An 18,495-nucleotide genomic window follows, 5' to 3' on the forward strand; every position below is an offset into this window, starting at 1 on the left:
TAACATTCGTATATTGAAAGTGTTTAGCATAACCAAGACAGCTGTGTATACACTGCTGTGTATACGCTGCTTGTTTTGGTGTCACTTACATGTAATTGCCTTTTTTAACAGTAATTACGCGTTTTTCTGTGAGTGGCCAGTTGCAAATAAATCACATGGTTTTATCGTTTATCGTATTTTTGAGCAGTATCGTATTTTTTTATTCGTTCATTCATTCCTAATACATCTGTGAACCGTTCTCGCAAAATGCAAAAACAGACTGGCCGTAAATATTTAAACAGCTTGCTCTGCCTTGGCAACTCATAACAAATCATAAAGATCGCGACCTGATTCAAAGTCTTTATTTTACTGAACTGGGTTTACCGCTATTAGAATGACAGTATTTTGAACCAGTACTTCCAGCAAGAGAGTCAAATACATTTTGACGTACTGTGAATTGAAGAACAGCGTAATCAATGATGGAAGTCAATATATCTACGCACCAATCGATTGGCCAGAACAATTCTGCAAAAGATCTCGGTATATGGCCAGAAGAAGTACTCTTGGAAACAATGTTACTCTCCGCATTAAATCTTTTCCTCAGTTGCGCGGCTCTGATCGGAAACGTTTTAATCTTAACAACAATCTGGAAGGCATCGTCTCTGCACACTGCAGCGAATTTCTTGTTGGTAAACCTTGCAGTGTCGGGCCTTGCAGTTGGCTTGGTTGGTCACCCTTTGTTTGTAACAGCCCTGCTGGTGCGATTATATCACCCGCTTAATGCAGTGTCTTTACTACTTTGGGCAATTTTCAACACTGTGATTTCATTCTTATGTGGTGTATCATTTTTCACCATAACAGCAATTGGAGTCGACCGCTTACTTGCGCTTCAGCTTCATTTGAGATATGACGCAATAGTGACTCCGTTTCGCGTTGTGTGGATAATTTTCCTTATCTGGGCGGTGTCCGGGGTTTTTTCAAGCGTTCGGCTGTATTCAGATCTAACTTACAATGCGTTATCTCCTATAATTTTCACTCTGCTATTTATTTGAAAGTGTATCTCATCGTTCGTCGACATTTGAAACAGATTATTCATCGAGAAGGCCCGGCCCATAACGACAGCAATTTCAGCGTTCAAAGATTTAAGAGATCCGCTTTAAACACTTTTCTCGTTTATATTTTAATGCTCTGTTGTTACCTGCCGTATTCGCTTGTCCTTGAAATCTTCTTTACAAGAATAAACATTTCACTAGTAGTTCGTCACGTAACAACTACAATAGTTTTACTCAATTCCTCTCTGAATCCGCTATTGTATTACTGGCGAGTTCGTGAGATTCGGACCGCCATGAGACAATATTTTTGTCCTCGATTGTAACAAAGAATATTTTCAAGGACTAAATGCATGTTTTGGTAAAATAGACCTAGTGGACAGACTCGTATTTAAAACTTAGAAATATACATAGTAATAGGTGAAAGATACATTCACCTTAATGTTTAAATAATATAATTTTAGCAGTATCAAATTTCGCCGGGGTTTTCCAAGTCAGTGTCAGTCAGGAACCCAGATATCGACGTAATTCCGTCCTTTAGAGAAAAGCTCCGAGGTCTCGCCGATAATCTTCGGCTAGGTAATTCTGTCTGTAAAAAAAAACGACTCTAGATATCACTGAAGATTATTGTACGAAAAACCTCTGTCTAGATGAAGCGCTCGAAGACTGGCCAATTCGCCGGCGAAGTATCTATTTTTTTCGGCGAGATTTGGTTTGCTTTTATGCAGGTAGAAACACCTCCCTGATGTTCATATTTTTTCGTAAGCGAGATTTATCCTGGTTCTGTATAAGGTGGTAATGGGAAGTAATGCATATTAAGAACGTTTTACTTTTTTCAGTATCTATTATTTTTTGTCCTGTACATGTATATTGACACATAGTATGTATTAGGCTGATCACAGGCGATTTCGTACAGCTCGACAGCCCTAGAATACGATTTTTTTTAGAAAAAATATTTACCATAAAGAAGCGCAATGGATTGAAACAAAATCATTTATTTCGAAGGGGAACACAATATCGCGCATTGAATTTTAATCGTGTTTGCTAGCAAACCATAACTTTACAGCTCATCTTTTTTTTTTTTTTTGATTGACTGTATGACGAATCGAACAACCAAACGGCATATGTGTTAATTATTTTATGGAGAACACCTCAAAAAAAAAAAAAAAATTAAAAAAATAAGTAAAAAAACTACTTCGTTATGATTGGCTGAGGGCAGGCCAATTTATCGTTAGTTTTTAATTTGCACTGAAGTTCAAATTAACACACGCGCTTCGTAATTTCCCCAGTAATCGTATGAAAGCGCGAGCAATAGAATGGCAGTGAGGCTGCAGGTGACCTTGTTTTGATAAAGGTCTCACTGCTTTTGTTGTGTAAAGCAAGTTGCCCTGATGCTAATTAGTTGGCACTTAAATCAGAAAGGCAAAGAGGCCTGTATCAAAGCAAGGTCACCTCCAGCCTTGCTTAGATTCTTAGGCCAGGTAACTAAGCACACAACTGTAAAAATCTTTCAAATTGAACTCGCCTAAAGGGTCGTGCAATTTTGAGAGAATTTTCAAATATCAATTGTAGTATAAATCTTTAATTGCATTCGCATTCATACTATTAATTGCAGTCATAAGGCAATAATATTTTGCAATAATATTTGAGTAATATTTACTGTACCTAATTAATCCTCTAGGGGTATAGTTGGGTGCCGCTGAATTCAATTCTGGAGGGGGTAACCCTGTAAATGGAGCTGCAACAAATAATCGCTCGATGTAGAAGCTGCAGCCCCTAGACACTCGATGTAGAAATTTTCTTTTTCTTTTTTATGCTACAGATCTGACAAACACCCAGCAAGGAATGGATATTATGATATCTTTATTAAGCAATTCTTAAATGTTACTGAAACATTTTGTAAAATATCTATGACTAATTAGTTTTTTTTTTTTTTTTTTTAACAGTTCTCAATTCCAATACTGAAAAGCACTTTTAAAAAAGCACCGATCGAAGCATGAGGGTGCTTTAAACCTCGGGCGTGCAACAAAGGGCGAATGGGTGGACCGACGGTTTTATGGCTGGTCACGGGATCAAAGATTGCCAGACAATTCAAATGCTAGTGTGGATACGATACCGTTGGGTTTTGCTTTTTCGTTTTCTTTTTTTCTTTTTCCGCAAGTTGAAAAGAAGGTTTAACATTATGAAACTTCCAGTAAATTTTCAATTAAATGTTCACTCGGAGAGATTTTGTTTTGCCATTACAGGTATAAGTACATTTTTGGGCATTCATAGCAACCTCATTTTTGAATCCCAGTTTAGCCAAATTCCGTCTCTTTTTGGAAAAAATTCCTATTTGACAGCATTAATTAAGAATTTTGGATCTACTTACCATAAGTTTACGTTATCTTTTGTGTGTGTGTTCCTGAGAAATAAGAGAAATCAAAGATGGTGGATCCAAAAATGGCTGATGATATGACGCTATGTGAAAGCTGATGCTATCAACTAAACATAAACTGCTTTTAAGATGTTTTATAAAAACAGAAAGCCAAGGTCGGGGTCCACCCACCCCTCCCCCTCTACGCTCACCATCACAGGTTGGGGATTTTGTTTGTGCGCCCGAGAGTTACTTAAAGCTATATTAAAAATATCTATATTTTTAGTTAGTATTATCTTCAGCTTATAGAGCTTTCTCTGCAAATTCAATAAATTGAACTAAGTAATTTAAGGTTAGATAATTTGTATAGAAATGATTTCCGTGAACTTTCAGCATTTACAAAGCAGTTGTGAAAGTAATTTCCGTGACTTGTCTCAAACATAAGTTTACTTGCCTGAAATAAAAAAAAAAAGATACAGAGAAAAATGTCATTAAAGTCATGATCATCATCAATACATATGCATATTTCTATCATACACGATAAAAAAATAAAAAAAAAAACGCTTGCAAAACGCAAAGTGGCAAAGTTTGGTCACATTACTTAAACGGTTTTGAGAGGAATCGAGGTCGCTTCGCCCGAAAGTCAGTTTACCCGAACCCAGTTCGCCCGGACTAATAGGGGATTAAATAACGAGATATAATCATGTTTTGCGCAATTTTGTTTCATTATACCCGCGATGTTCTCTATTTCACCCGTTTAGTTTACATGTACAGAAAGAAAAGTTAACACATCCTTTGAAATTTCAGTCCGAGCGAAGAGACTTTTAGTCCAGGCAAACTGCGGGCGAAACAACCGGTTACCTTTGAGATCACGTGATCCTCTCGGGCACCTCCCACTCACAGTCCTAGCAGGATTAAAGAGATCGTTTCGTAAGCCCAAACACGTAATATCGTTCCCAGTGATTTTACCTTAAAATTTGGAACGACTGTTTCCAGACCCCTCCAAACTTCAAGGGAAAAACGTCTGGGAACCAGATTGTGCTCACACGCTCATACACACGTCTAAAGGCCGAGACACACTATGCGACAAATCTGGCGCTGCGACAGGTTGCTGTAACAAATCGCCTCATGTGACATGCGAAAATCATTGTCGCTGCGACACAATAAGCGCAACCGGCCTTATCGCAGCGTGTGTACGCTTCTGCGACAAGTCGCTGCGACAAATTTAAATCAACTAATGAGGGAGCGTCGATTATTTAACTTTGGAAAACTAGTTCATATTTCCCCTCTTCCAAATCGCTTGCGTGCACCGAACAAGTGTCTTGTCGCAGCAGCGGTGCAGACGAGGCGACTTGTCGCCGCGATGTGCCGCAGCGATTTGTCGCATAGTGTGTCTCGGCCTTAACAATTCCTGTGGGGCTCCGCATCTTTCGGTGGATTATCTTCGTGGGACATCATCGTTTCGTTGACAAAAAAGAATTGATGTGTCAGGTCAATTTCCACAGAAATATAATGACTGGTATTCTAATATACGACAAAAAGGGATGAAAAGTTCAAATTTTGAAGCAAAGTTCTTTGCGAACAGATGTTACAAGTGGGTAAATATTTTGTGTGTTTTTCACTTACTACAAAAGCTGCATGAATATCTGCATTCTTTCATCATGACAAATGGTTTGAAGTCGCACGACTCTTCGATTGCGATCTCATATAGGCAGTAATACTGGTCCTTCTCGTCTTCACAAGGGAGCGACCTCATATCTGTAGAAGGAGCATGATATGTTAACATGACACCGGCTAAGAAATACTGAAGAACACAACAAAAAGACAGGGAGGAGAATATGGAAAGGTTGACTACAACGTGATATAATGAAATCGTTGTACAGTCTGACGTGTTAAGTCACCATAAAGGATGTTACTGCGAGAGACCTTCACAAACAACAAAAGAAAAGAATCAACTTATTCGAATCTCTAGAATATAAAGATTATCATCTGGTAGTTAAGTCATACACTGTAAATAAAAAGGTTCGTTTCATTTCAACCCAAGGTTTTGAAATCCAAACTTAGATATTACAGTATATCTATTTTCAGAAAATAGCGTCTTTACACAGGTGAAAAACAACGGAAATGACAGAGTTTCATTTAGCATGATATATTTTCTAACTTAAGATGTACACTGAATTAAACTGCCTTCAAATCGAGATCGAAACCTCAACATGATTTACTAAGGAAAATTGGTTACAAAATACTGAAGAAACAAACGGCTGAGACAGACTATAGAAGATTGGGGCGCGATCCATGAACTCCTACCTTCGAATGTTTTCAAATCATCCCTTATTTTCTCTGGTGCCGCTGACGGAAATCCTGCCGAAAATTTCACGCTAGATGCGAAAATTATGGTCAAAAGTACCAAACACAATACTGTGGACGACTTCATATTGTCTGATGATTACTTCTGTCTTTTAAAAGAACGACCTGTATAAAATCAGCCTTGAAGCGCTCAGATTGCTTCTTTGAAGAGCTTCCTCTAAATCAGTCAATGTAAGGTGTTCCTACAAGGAGAAAAAAGGAAGGAAACTCTGGAGTAATATTCCATGTTCCTGCTGTCGGAAACAGTAAGTAATTACGGGGAATTCTTCATGCGGGAAAATATTAAAAGTACTAGATTAAAGAAAAAATACCGACAAGATATTTTAACCGAAGATTAGTTTAATTAATATTTTGAAGAACAGATCTCTTCAAACTAAGCTTACACTAAGGGTTTCGGACTATTAAGGGTTAAATAGGATTATTCACTTAAGTGTCTGTTTACACACAATTTTATTTGTTTGGAAAAAACAAAATTTTCTGACGGCGTGACGCTCAATTTCGAGCGGAAATTTAAACTTGTGTAAACAAGAACAACTCCGAAGGAAATTGGTTTAACAACTTTACAATGTAAGGACAACTGATACCTTGAAAAGTACGCAATTTGATATATAAATAACAAACTAATCTTCTCTGTGATTTATCTGTCTCGAAATATTACCCACTCAGTTCTACAGATATTTTCCAAAGTTTTGTTGTTGTTTTTTAATTTGGTTTTGTTTTACCTATTTTTATTGCTATTTTTTCAACCGATAACTTATGTTCACCAAATCCAGCGGTCAAATAAAGTCTAGGTATCAATTAATTGAAGAATGTAAGATTTTATTTACAATTAACGAAATTTCCGGTCTTCTTCACAAGTGCCTTTTTAACAAATTTGAGACCTTCAATACTGAAGATTTAGCCATTAAATTTGGGTCAGTAATTTTATGATTTCTTATGATGTCCTTGACCTCTGCTGATATTATTTAGCGAGCAAAACAGTACATGGCTAAGAATAGTAAACTTGAGCTACAAAAAGGTTAACTGTACAGGTGAACAGCTTTGGCCGAAGCCCAAACAGTCTTTTAGTGAATGAACAGCAATTCTTCAAAATGTTTCAGTGTTGGCCACACATTTCTCAAGTCAAAACGTATAGAATACATCATGAATACATACCGAAAAGAACCCACTTTCACAATCAGTTAATTTCTCCGTAAAAAGGACAGTGTATAGGGTACGTCAGCTTGTTTGCAAGAATCGTGTCATTTGAAATCAGTCGTTATCGTGCTAGGTTTAAAATAATCACAGCTGTCTTCTCGTTGGTTCTCGTTGTCGGATGAATTCACGTAATTTAGCGCGGATATCGCTAAATCCGGCCTCTTTCCGAGATAGGAGCATACACTTACATGTTTGTTACGCTTGACCTTTAAATTGCGTCACGTATGACATAATTTTTAACTTGAAGAATAAAAATAAAAATAACTTTAGAAAGCCATTTTTACTGGAAATTATAAATACCGTTGCACGACGAATCTGTTTTATCTGTAAAAAAGAAGCCAGCACCTCGAAAGTCTTTGGCGAAGAACTTCAATATGTTACACACCTCAAAACATTTGCGCATTAAAAAGAAGCACGTAAAGGGTTGTGCAAATTCGAGGCGTTTCCAGACAGATAACCTGCGTGACACGTTTCGCGTGACCCCAGCACTTGCTTGGGGATCAGAACACTCCTCGCACTCCACCCCCCTCCCCTTTCTTCCCCCACTTCCTCCCCGAGGAAAGCCATTGTGTGAACCTTTAGATGAGAGGGCCACTTTGATTTAAAATCTGCATTGTCGTTGTGAAGAGAAAATTGAAGGAAGTGAAAGTGGACACTTATCTGGGTATGTATTTACATTAAATGATTACTATTATAGGCATTTGGATTTGTGAAATCTGGAGAAGAAAATGGAGAACTTCTTGAACCACGACTCATTCAATATAATCGGGTGGATCAAGTTCGCTGAAAGCCCGGCAGCTGGGCCTTTTAATTTCGCCTTTTGAGCGTTTTCACCTGACGTCACGGCAGCCATATTGGTGTTCCAAAACAACAAAACGGCGGCCATGTTGGTGTACCAAACCAATCCTGTGGGAGTTCAACTCTTTTCTTATGCAAACACTTTCTATTGCTCCAATAAATTTGCATGGCTTCTGGCCACGTGAGTAAAAACGCTCTATAAATAAAGTACCTCGTTCATTTTCTCTAGTAGATGAGATGTGCTATGATCACCGTTTATGAATGACTTACTTCGGATCATTTTTTTTTTAATCTCGTTCATTTGCGAAGCTTTATTAATATGTGAATATTTTTTTTTGTTTGCGCTCCTTCCTACTCATTTCTAATGTGCATATCTCAGCAATTTCTCATAACATTACTATGCCCACTGGCAAAAGGCGCAGGAGATAGGCCACCTGTCAAAACGAGTAGTCGTGGAAACCATACGTGTGAAAACGTGTTCCGCTGACCAACAGGCGCATTTTCATACAAATAAAACTCATTTTCATATGAAAGGTTTCAAATTCTCAAAACCTAGCTGTAAACCTATAATCAATGAGGAGATTTCGTATTCCCATCAGTTAGATTGAAGGTAGCGGTTAAGAAATTAAACTTGGTATTGACTTGGGGACTCGCCACAAAGGATTTTGAGATTTCGAGATCACATCAAAACTTTCCGAGCCCTGCGATTTTCTAAGAGCCATTCGCCTCCCTTAGCTACTGCTTTCTCCGACAGAATAATTTTCCACGTGTTGTGGTGGCTTTGTAGGTGAGCATGGTTGGAGTAATCATTTAGAACTAATTGTCTTAAATTCACTCACAAGTGGTAAACTGATTGTAGACATTTAAACTGACGATTTGTAATGCAAACCAAAATCACTTTAAGCGATATCAATACCTAGTGTTAAATAAAGAGTGCTCTTTAGGCATGTTTTCTGTCATGAATTTTGGGGCTTTTCCTTTCAAAAAGGGTTTTTTTTTCTTTGATATAGAACTAATTTTCAAGTTCATTTAAGTCCGCGATTTAGACAGTAAAACTTTGCCAAATGAGAGCAAAAAGTTTGCGAAAAAACGTTTACAACAAATAGTGTTTCTTGTAATTCAAACCTACACGCACAACAATACAATAAACGTTATTTAAACACGTTGAGGATTAAAGCTGCAAGCTTGTGGGGCTACAACCTGCTTGTAACTGTTTCCAAACAAAACAAAAGAATTATTAGAAGCTTGCACGCAAGCTAAGAAACATCATGCAAGATACCAAAGGAAAATGGCCTAAGATTTGTAACATTTTAAAAATCGTTCGAAGATTGTAGCTTCGGACGAGCTTCAATGATAAAAGTTTTTGAAGCGAACATGTGCTGCTAAAGAGACGATGAATTATCGGTTAACGTTTAAGGCGGCCTTTACAAAACAGCATACAAAACAGAAGTTGACGAGATTCTTGATTCTCTTTGAGTCTCTGTATATTTTAATGAGAAAGATAATCTTGATCCGTCACTTGAAAAAAAAAAATGTTGATACGATTCTTTTTCCTTTGTTTTATGAGTTCTATGGCGATATTATCAGAACGAACCATAACGGAGAAGACCAAAAAATTACTGCTTTTGGTTTTACAAAGAAAGAGATGAAATATTAAATACAGATAAAAATTGAAGTATTTTCGCGTTCTTAAGGGTTCAGCGATAGTTTGGTTCAAAACGGCTTCCAATAGGCTGACTTGATAGATCTTGATGGATATTTGAACACTTGGTAAAGATCTTAGAGTCATTTTTACCAGAAATCGCTGTGTTTTCTGCAAGATATGGCTCAATAAACAACCACAAAATATGTTTTCTTTGTATTAACGTGCCGAGTAGATAATTGAAAGTTTGTTTAAAGTTTAGAATACAAAAGCAACGAAAGCAATATTGGGCAAACAAACGTTAAGAGACGAAACTGTCATGAATTACCACTATGAGAAATAGGATTGAGAATATATAGCAAAAGTCCAACTCACCTTCGGGGAGTTTCCAGAGCAGCTTGGCTGGTTTGATTGATCGCAAGGTACAGTATGATCGAATGTTCTATTGAACACGACAACGCTTTATTTGGCATACTGTTTCGTCAATTATCGCGCTAACCAATCAAAAATAAGCATGTTATCAACAGATGTTCAATTAAAGTCGTTACCACTAATAGTGAAGCGAATAATCACGCGATATTCAAATGAACGGGAATTAAGATCGGTAGAGATGTAACATGTTTAGACTAAAGATCGGAAAATCTCCTTTTGATCCTTTTGCTGACATTAATATGTGGTTTGTTGTCACGTTTTAGTCCAAACACAGGTGAAAACTTGCAGTTTTTTGAAATATGACGGTTTTCCCTTTAAATTAGCGGTGCAGATAAAGCAATATTGTCTAACTGCCGAGGAAAAATAGCATGTCTCTATTATATGCATTCAAAACACAACATATTAAAACAAAATTGGTATGTCACTGAGGCAGTCAGCTGGTATATAAGCCATTTTAATTCGCTGCGTTATGTGTAATATTTGAAAACTAATTTCGGTCCATAATAAAGAGAGATAAGCGACAGGCTAACGCTAATAAACGCATATTTAAAAAAAATGGTTTATTTAGCAGCCCCGAGGCAAGAAAATTAACGACCTAATCATTATTTGAGGCCCAAGATGGTGGTACTCTATTATTTTCTTGGATATTTCAAGATAAACTCGCATTAAGGTTTAAAAACGTTTGGTCTTTTTTTAATAACGAGAAAGAGGGCGGTTTTATCACTTTTAGTTCCCTTTTGTAAAATACTGCAGCGAAAACTGTCAAACCGGTAACACGAAAAATTAAATGTTCCTACATCAAAGCGTGAGTTCAACAAAATTAATACATGATTGATCATTCCTCGAGGACTAAACGTGGTCGTATTTTTCCGTTTTTGATATCTGCCTGGAGGTTTTCGAAGTCTCAGATGTTATGCAAGTCTTTTCTAGAATCATAGTCAATAAGTGTTTCATTGACAACACTCTAGAGCACAAATCTTATTGGAGTCCAGAATTTTAGCATGATTATTTCACAAAACCATTACATATATTCTTTCCTGAATATGCACCGGTGAAGTTATTGATAATATAAGTGCGCTTCAATTTAAATTTTACCGATCGATTGTTCATGGTTAACGATTCTAACATAGGCAGCGTCCACACTGCGTCGGAGAAATTTGAAAACGCAGCTTTATTTCTACCGTTAGGCATACCGTCCACACGAAGCTTTTCAACAACGCTCTTAAAACCGGAGGAATTTGAAAACCCCGGCTTTTCGTTTTCATGTGGAGGGAGAATATTTTGAAAACGAAAATTTTCGAAAATGACGAAGTCACAATAATAATGCTATTTCCTCACGCACAAATCCAAAATGACCGGTGATTGTTGCGTAGAGTGGACGGAAAATATTTGATGCGTTTTCGGAGTGAAACCTCCGTTTTCAAATTTCTCCAAAGTAGTGTGGACGAGGCCTAAGAATTACAATTACTCTATTACATCAGAAAAAAAATAAAACGACGAAGAAAAACTAAGCCTTATAAAGGATGGAATAATAATACTGTCTTAGAGATTTTTATTCGTTGCGGGATATTTAACGTATAAATTATAAACATTCTTAAACGGCGTTTTAACTCACCTTTACCTGTTACATGTAACAAGTAACATAAAACCTTATTTAACCAACGGGTATGAACTGTTTTTACAGTTCTTGCGTTTCAAAGTACAACTAATTGTCTGTGCAAAAATAAATGTTTAAATAAGAAATGAACATGATGCTAGGCATCAAATACAACAACAACAAAATACATATCATTTGCGCTGTTTAAAAGAAAAAATGTAAAATTCGTTTGTGCCGGTACGACTTTGAACTGTCACAATGTTAAGTTTAAAACATTAGAACGTTAATTTTTATTCATTACGCGTGAATTAATTGGCTTTATCATTTACGCCGAAATAACGACTCTTTTCAAAATATGAATACTTACACGATAAAAAAACTATGAGCTATTTGTGTTATATTTTCTTCATCTGTTCTACCTTATGTAACCTATTGTTTTCAGTTCTTCGATCAGAGTATTGTTTATAACTTGGCTTAGCGGGAAGGATAATTTGGAATATGCTTTAATGTGACAGGGTATCATGCAACATCCAATATATGCAGTGACATAAACTTTTACTAGATGTAAACAGTTTGATTGCCTGCATACAATTAACTAAAGACCCTTTTAGCAGAATAAAACTTGGAGTTAGTTGATGCGGCTCATTGAACTTAATGCCTGCCAGTCGCAATTGCTAATCGGTTGCTTGTTCTACTGTAATCTGGTGACAAACATTTAATTTTTGTAATTAAGTTTCTCGCCATGCTTTCAGTGGTACCCGAGGGATCTGCTCTTTGAAATATCTGTTCCCAAGCCAATTTTGTGCTGTTTAGGAAGAACCACGATCGTAACCGCTTGTACTTCGGGTGTAGAAACCGCCATAATTAAAACCACACCTATCCGCCAAACCTCCCCTTCTAGGCCTTCCCCATACAGTCTTGTCACATATCTACACTGCAGGCTTTTCTGCTTTGTTTTTGCGGAATTTATCATTATTACACAAAAAAAGGTCTTTCCACATTCTCGGAGACTCAAAAACAGTTATAGTCGGGACCGACTCGTAAACCGAGCATGATAATCGGCGGACGAAAGTTTGCAAGAATTATAGGGTAAATGCTCAAGGGAATTTACACTATCAGTCTTATCTTAGTTGGAATTATCAGACTAGTTGCCTACTGGAGGCAAAATTTATATTATTGTATTTTTTATCCTCGATCGGGGAGCTGCATCTGACTGTGCCACTTTCATGCCTTCTTACACGATATTGTTTTTGCCATTGATCGCCTAAACCTTTTTGTTCAAGTGGTGTCGTTCAACAGAGATTTCATGAATAACAAGCCGGTTAACCTTGCTACAACAGACCCGATTTTTCTCCAAATTAACTGCTTTCTACATTTATCGAAAGAAAAATGTTTATGATTTCCTGCTTTCCACGCAACGAGCAGACTCCACTCGCCCAGTATCCAGATTCCTTTCGCATGAAATTATTTTATTTTATTTTACATTTCCTTGGCATTAGCAAAGCAGATGCCAAGTATTTTCAATCTGCTTAATTTACAAAAACTATCCATTAATTATAATCATATGGTAGTCAACTTTCTTATATTCAGTTCACGTCTATCGACTCCTGAAGCAATCATGATAGTCATGATAATAATTGTCTTTGGCGGGAAACTAACGTCTGTTATAAATTTACATTGCAAATTATTGTCACAGCGCGCACGCTGGCGCGGGTAGTTATTCATCGCAAGTTCAGTTTGCCATCGGCTTCGCTAGTTCTTTCTCCGTTTATAGCTCTGCCAAGACAAAAAGAATCGATTGTTTCACCAGGCCAGCGTCAAAACTGAAGGCTATAACGTTAGTTCATCAAAAGCGACACGTCCCGTGGTCCTGTGTTGATAATTGATCGGCAGCAGCGATAAACTCAACGTAAACTCTTACAAACAAGGTACACGTGCTCTCTTTTGAATATTGGCTGAATATGGCTGTAGCGTTGAATGTCTTGTCAGGTTGGTAGAGTTATAGAGACCGATGTTGATTGTTGCTTAAATATTTGTGCATTATGTTCTCCTTACATTTTGTGCCGACTCATATGTATTTGCGATTGTTTAGAGCAATGTCGTTTCAGCTAGAGGAGAATTGCATTTGACTCGTTTAAATTCCCTTCTTTCACAGAAAAGCTGCCTTTTCGTTATGGACTTTAAGAGTATTCGTTCTTTCGTTTCATGAAATGACATGTGAGCTGCCTTTAAGAAATTCTTATTTAGTTACGCACTAAACATTTTTAACAGGAATCGTCCGCCACATTTTATTCATGAAGTTCAGCAAGGGTAAACGACTAATTCGCAATTTTAAAACTTTCGTTACGTTTTACGATTCAAAATCTTATTATCAGGTTGAATTTCAGGACTTTTTTCTCCTTTCCAGGCTTGTTAACCAGTGCAAAATAAAAGAAATCGCATTACACTGATGACGTTACGCGCTCCCACGATGGCGGTACTGACGATGTCGAAAGTGAGTATCACTTCGTTTGCGTTTGAAGTCTTGGTCTGTGAACGTGTTTGCATGTGATTTGGACGGAAACAAAGCACAATTTGTTGCTGTGAGATAACTGATTGTACTTTGTTTTATTAGGTCCGGTCAAAGCTAACGAAGTCTACAAGCGGCTGCATTTATGACGAGCTTGTAAACCCAGAATCAAACGCGAGGTTTGCGTAGATACACGCAGTACCAATTGTTGTTGGACGATAATGGTAAGTGTTGAAAGCGTTTTACGTTTGCAGCTTTGAAACTATGTACTAAAAAGTTGAAGAGAACTTCCTGGCTATCAATTTATAACAAAAATCATCGTAACGGTAAAGATGTCGGGATGTGAGGGTATAAACCCACCAAGATATGGAAGAACCCCTACCACTGTAAGGCTTTTGATATCTTTCATAATTGTTGACAATTTTGAACCAAAATCGGCCCGAATTACGCCTAATTGCCCAATTCCTAGCATATTTAATGTTTTTTTATTTTTTCGTATCTGTTTGCTTGGTTCGAAAAATAGCTAAACCTAAGTTCTTGTTTTGAAGTCACAGCCTGACTAGTCCCTGATCCTAACTCCACGCGGTTTCTGATCCAACCGGAAGTGAAATTCCACGTTTCCAGATAGCTGGGAAACAACGATATCCAAATTTTTTTTTTTTTCGATTTCCATATCACGATCTCCTGTACAGTACATTCCATCGAGTACACTTCAAAATTTCTGAAGACAAATATATCACAAAATTCACTGTTCTGGAGCTGTTAAAAAGATAAGAAATAACTGTTCTTGAGTTTATCTTCTAAAATTTTTCATTTTTTCCAGCTTTATGGTGAAGTGATTACTGTTCCGTTACCTTGACAACGAGAACACTACTTTGTCAGTGGTAAGTTTGCCAGCATTTGTTTTTTGTGTTGATTGGGATATTTTAAAGTGCCTTCCAGAAGTGTTCAATTTAAACTGTTCAACTTCGCTAAAGTAGAAGATCGAATGCTTCAAAGGCAAACCTCATGTTACAAAAAATTGGCGGACGTTACGACGGTTAATTTACAGGGCTACGAAGCGTTATTTTCTTTGGCGTAGCATTTAACCAAAAAGGAACAAGTATGCGGAACATTGGGGAAGATTGCGGCAAATTGAAAACAGCAACGTAACTTGAAAGATGTAGGCTGATTATTATCAAATACTTTTCCATTTTCTCATCTACTTTTAATTTTGAGTGATCTTGATCGAATTTGAACAAAAACTGGTTAAAAACGTGTTTGACCTTCAAAGACCTTCAGTACGCCGTGTTCATGATAGCCGCCATATTGGTTTTTATGTTACTGCAAATTTATCTCGTAATGAAATTGAGGGCCATGAGAAAGTGCATTTTAAAAGGGCCTTCACCAGGGAATATCAGGGTTCGTTTGCCAATCAACAACTGAAACGACCCAGCTCAGAAAAGATCGTTAATGAGAATCATTGTTTTAATTTGTTTTTATTTCCTGAATGTCAGCAAGTGGTCGCATAAGAAATCATTCGGTGACACTGTGGTTTACTATAAGCAAAAGGCCCGTAACAAAACACGATTCATGCTAATTTACTGCGTATTTATTGCGAACCCGGTTAGAATACTCCTCCACAGACCAGCTGACCTTGAACAACCTTCAATAGGCCGCGCAATTTGGTTTTTCTTATTGTAAAGCAAATTTAATAACAGCGTGGAGTGGCCTGTGAGGGGTAAACAACTTGAAAACAAATCTTGAAAACAACTTGAAAACAAGTCTTCCTCAATATAAAATAGTTTTTGCTACAATTTCGTTAGATAGATAGAAACTTAAATAAGAATGTCATCAACCACCTAGCTGGGGAAAAACTCCCCTACTAATACGGGGACAAAAAAAAAACCTATAGCTATTTACAATAGTAAAATTTAAATCCAAGTTAAAAGATGTTATGGGACTATGTACAGTGGATTGCAGCGCTAGCAAGCTTGAGAGTTTGAATCGACAAAATATCTTGATGTTTGAAGTACATAGTTTAACCAATTATACTTTCTAAAAGTTTCGATCCACATCAAACGTAAAACAGATACTTTTCACCCACATTAGTCTAACATTCAAGAAGTTTGCCGCCTCGTGTAAAACCAAAATGCAAATTGATAGGCGTCGAAAGTAAGAGGCGTCATTCCTCTTTTGTAGGTGAATCTTTGCTGACGTCATTGTTTACATTTCTCTCATTACCATACGAGTTTGCGCGGACAAGGCATCACGCAAGACACAAATTGATTACAAACATTTTAAGGGCGTGTCACACTTAGTAATTGACAAAATATCTGGCTCTTTAGGGGTAATATTCGAAGAAAAATTGGTTTTCAAAAACTGCAAAATATCAGTGGCAAAAGCGCTAATGAGCTCATACCTTCTTCGTAAAATTCTGAGTTTTTAAACCACACAAAAAGGTATTCAGTGCATCGGGCTCAAATTCCTTGGGACTGGAAATCATGCTGTCCTTTCAATATTCAGAACTAATGTTTTTGTAGCTCCATCAGAAACTGTATCGCTTATGCTAATGAGGCAAATACTGTAACCAAAGATTTGCCTATGGCACGCCTTCAGGAATTTCGATCAGTTTCAAATTATTCGGAATAACCTTCAACGCATTTGCGTCTTAATAGAGTATTACAATCTCAGATAATATATTCCAGTGTAGTTATTGGCGATCCAGGTTTCTGTTCAGTATATCAGAAAACAATCACGGTGGCTATCGTGACGTGAATGTCTTGTATTTAATAAGAAACAAAATAGGAATTTATTTTGCCACGTGCAACATAAGTAAACCACTTTCGCTTTTTCTTGGCGATAACTTTCTTACCGTTCAAGTTTATTTGTTAACAGCCTAGCAATATTTCTCAGCTATATAACTTCACCAAGTGAGAAGCAGTAGTTTACTCATAAATGTTTTTTCTTAATTTTTTCATAGTTTTTCCTTGCCTTGCTCAGTTCTTCAGATGGATTCCCATGGATTTTCAACGATTTCAGTTGAAGACAAATGGCTAATTGAGGCATGAAGAACATTCTAGATCATGCTTGTATGGTTTATGCATAGTATAGTAAACTTAGATGTAAATAAGCATTTATAGGGATAAGATGTCGGCCTTTTCACCTCAGAGAGTGATCATAATCCATTTTCTTTTCACAACTCTTGACATTACAGAGTATTCAAGAAGACAAATGAGCAAGACATTTTCAACAAGGATTATTGTCTTGATCTACCGTCAAATTCTCATTACCATTGTTGAAAGATAATATGGAAATCACGAATGAGAATTAATTCGTTTCAACATAATAAGCGCGCTCCCATGTTGTTGAAACTGGGACAAAATTTTTTTTTTTTCAAGGAATTTTCCTGAACATTTCATATTACGGCGCAATTAACTGGCATTTTTTTTATTATTTCGTCATGTTTTTCTTACAGTCTCAACCTTGTTTAGAATTGATTTGAGTGACGATAAATTGGGCTAGGTGAGAATAGGCCCTTTCCAGGATCCGGTCACATGGTATGGAATTAATTACGCTGGGACGCAAGTTACACAGTGTACCAGTCCAGCCCGACTTTCCTTTGTTTTGAAAGTCCCACTGTGTAACTTGCGTCCCAGCATAATTAATTCCGTACCATGTGACCGGATCGTGCAAAGGGCCTATTTTCAAATTAATTTCGAGCAAAGATCATGCCAGTGTCAAGTTAATCTTTAACTAAGCAATATTGCCTTGATGAAATATTAAATTCTCCTAACTGATTTTGAAAACTGATTTATGCAAAAATTAACTTGAATAAAATGTGTCCAGCTTGTGGAAAGTATAAGCCAAAATGGATGTTGCGTTTCGTCAGTCGAAATTTAGAAATAAATTTCGCGAATAATTTCAAGGTATAGCGTAGTTTTAACCATCAGACATTTATATTTATTCTTCCTTGTAGTTAATTCGAGTGACACCAAAATTACGATTTAGAAGAATTCACAAAACTCTCTTGAACAAATTTTAACCTATTTTGTTAGCGGAATCAAACTTAATTATTGACTGGCAAAAACTGACACTGTTCATGGACCAAAATATCCAGTTATATCTAACTTTTATATTTTGTTTTTGGTCTTCTTCAATAACATGGGTGCGCACTTAATGTATAGTTGATGATTTGATATTGGGTTGTCTTTTTGACAAAGAAACGAAACTAGATTTATTCTCCTAAAGCCATGAAAATCAGACTTAACAATTCTGAAACTACAATTAATCTACCAAAATTTGTATGTTTTCATTATCTCATAAGTTCAGCAAACAATCATTTGCCTGTTTAAACCTAATCTTTTTTTTCTAGAATTCGAATACTTAGTACAGTGTTGCACTAATGTTTAGCAGGCATTTCTGTCTAATTTGCAGATAGTTTTGTCAGTAAAATAACACAGCTTTTACTCAAATATTTATAATTTTGATCGAGTGTTCTCTTGATGACGTTGCTACGTATATAGTTTTTCGCAGAATTGTAATTTATTTTCATACTTAGTGTTTAGTAAGTAGCTTCTATTCATGGTG

General features: G+C 36.8%; 2 long non-coding RNA genes and 1 pseudogene across 4 annotated transcripts; 2 read left to right on the top strand and 1 right to left on the bottom strand.

Annotated features, from left to right (window-relative positions):
* Positions 1 to 338: 338 nt before the first annotated feature.
* On the top strand, positions 339 to 1,506 carry LOC145468923 (adenosine receptor A2a-like; annotated as a pseudogene).
* Positions 1,507 to 2,732: 1,226 nt separating this feature from the next.
* LOC145467048 (uncharacterized) lies at positions 2,733 to 9,818 on the bottom strand. Of its 3 annotated transcripts, none has more exons than XR_014042011.1 (5): positions 9,764 to 9,818; positions 5,692 to 5,933; positions 5,011 to 5,142; positions 4,246 to 4,289; positions 2,733 to 3,838 (listed from the first exon to the last, which is right to left on the bottom strand). It is a non-coding gene; the product is annotated as an uncharacterized LOC145467048 (long non-coding RNA). The 3 variants fall into 3 exon arrangements; XR_014042010.1 differs by lacking the exon at positions 9,764 to 9,818 and adding an exon at positions 6,907 to 6,953; XR_014042012.1 differs by lacking the exons at positions 4,246 to 4,289; positions 9,764 to 9,818 and adding an exon at positions 6,907 to 6,953.
* A 3,772-nt stretch (positions 9,819 to 13,590) lies between these two features.
* LOC145467507 (uncharacterized) lies at positions 13,591 to 16,929 on the top strand. The gene is made up of 4 exons (XR_014042078.1): positions 13,591 to 13,911; positions 14,032 to 14,150; positions 14,750 to 14,810; positions 16,889 to 16,929. It is a non-coding gene; the product is annotated as an uncharacterized LOC145467507 (long non-coding RNA).
* Positions 16,930 to 18,495: the final 1,566 nt, after the last annotated feature.

This window comes from Orbicella franksi, chromosome 14 (genome assembly GCF_964199315.1).
Source record: "Orbicella franksi chromosome 14, jaOrbFran1.1, whole genome shotgun sequence".
In the NCBI taxonomy this organism is placed as follows: domain Eukaryota; kingdom Metazoa; phylum Cnidaria; class Anthozoa; order Scleractinia; family Merulinidae; genus Orbicella; species Orbicella franksi.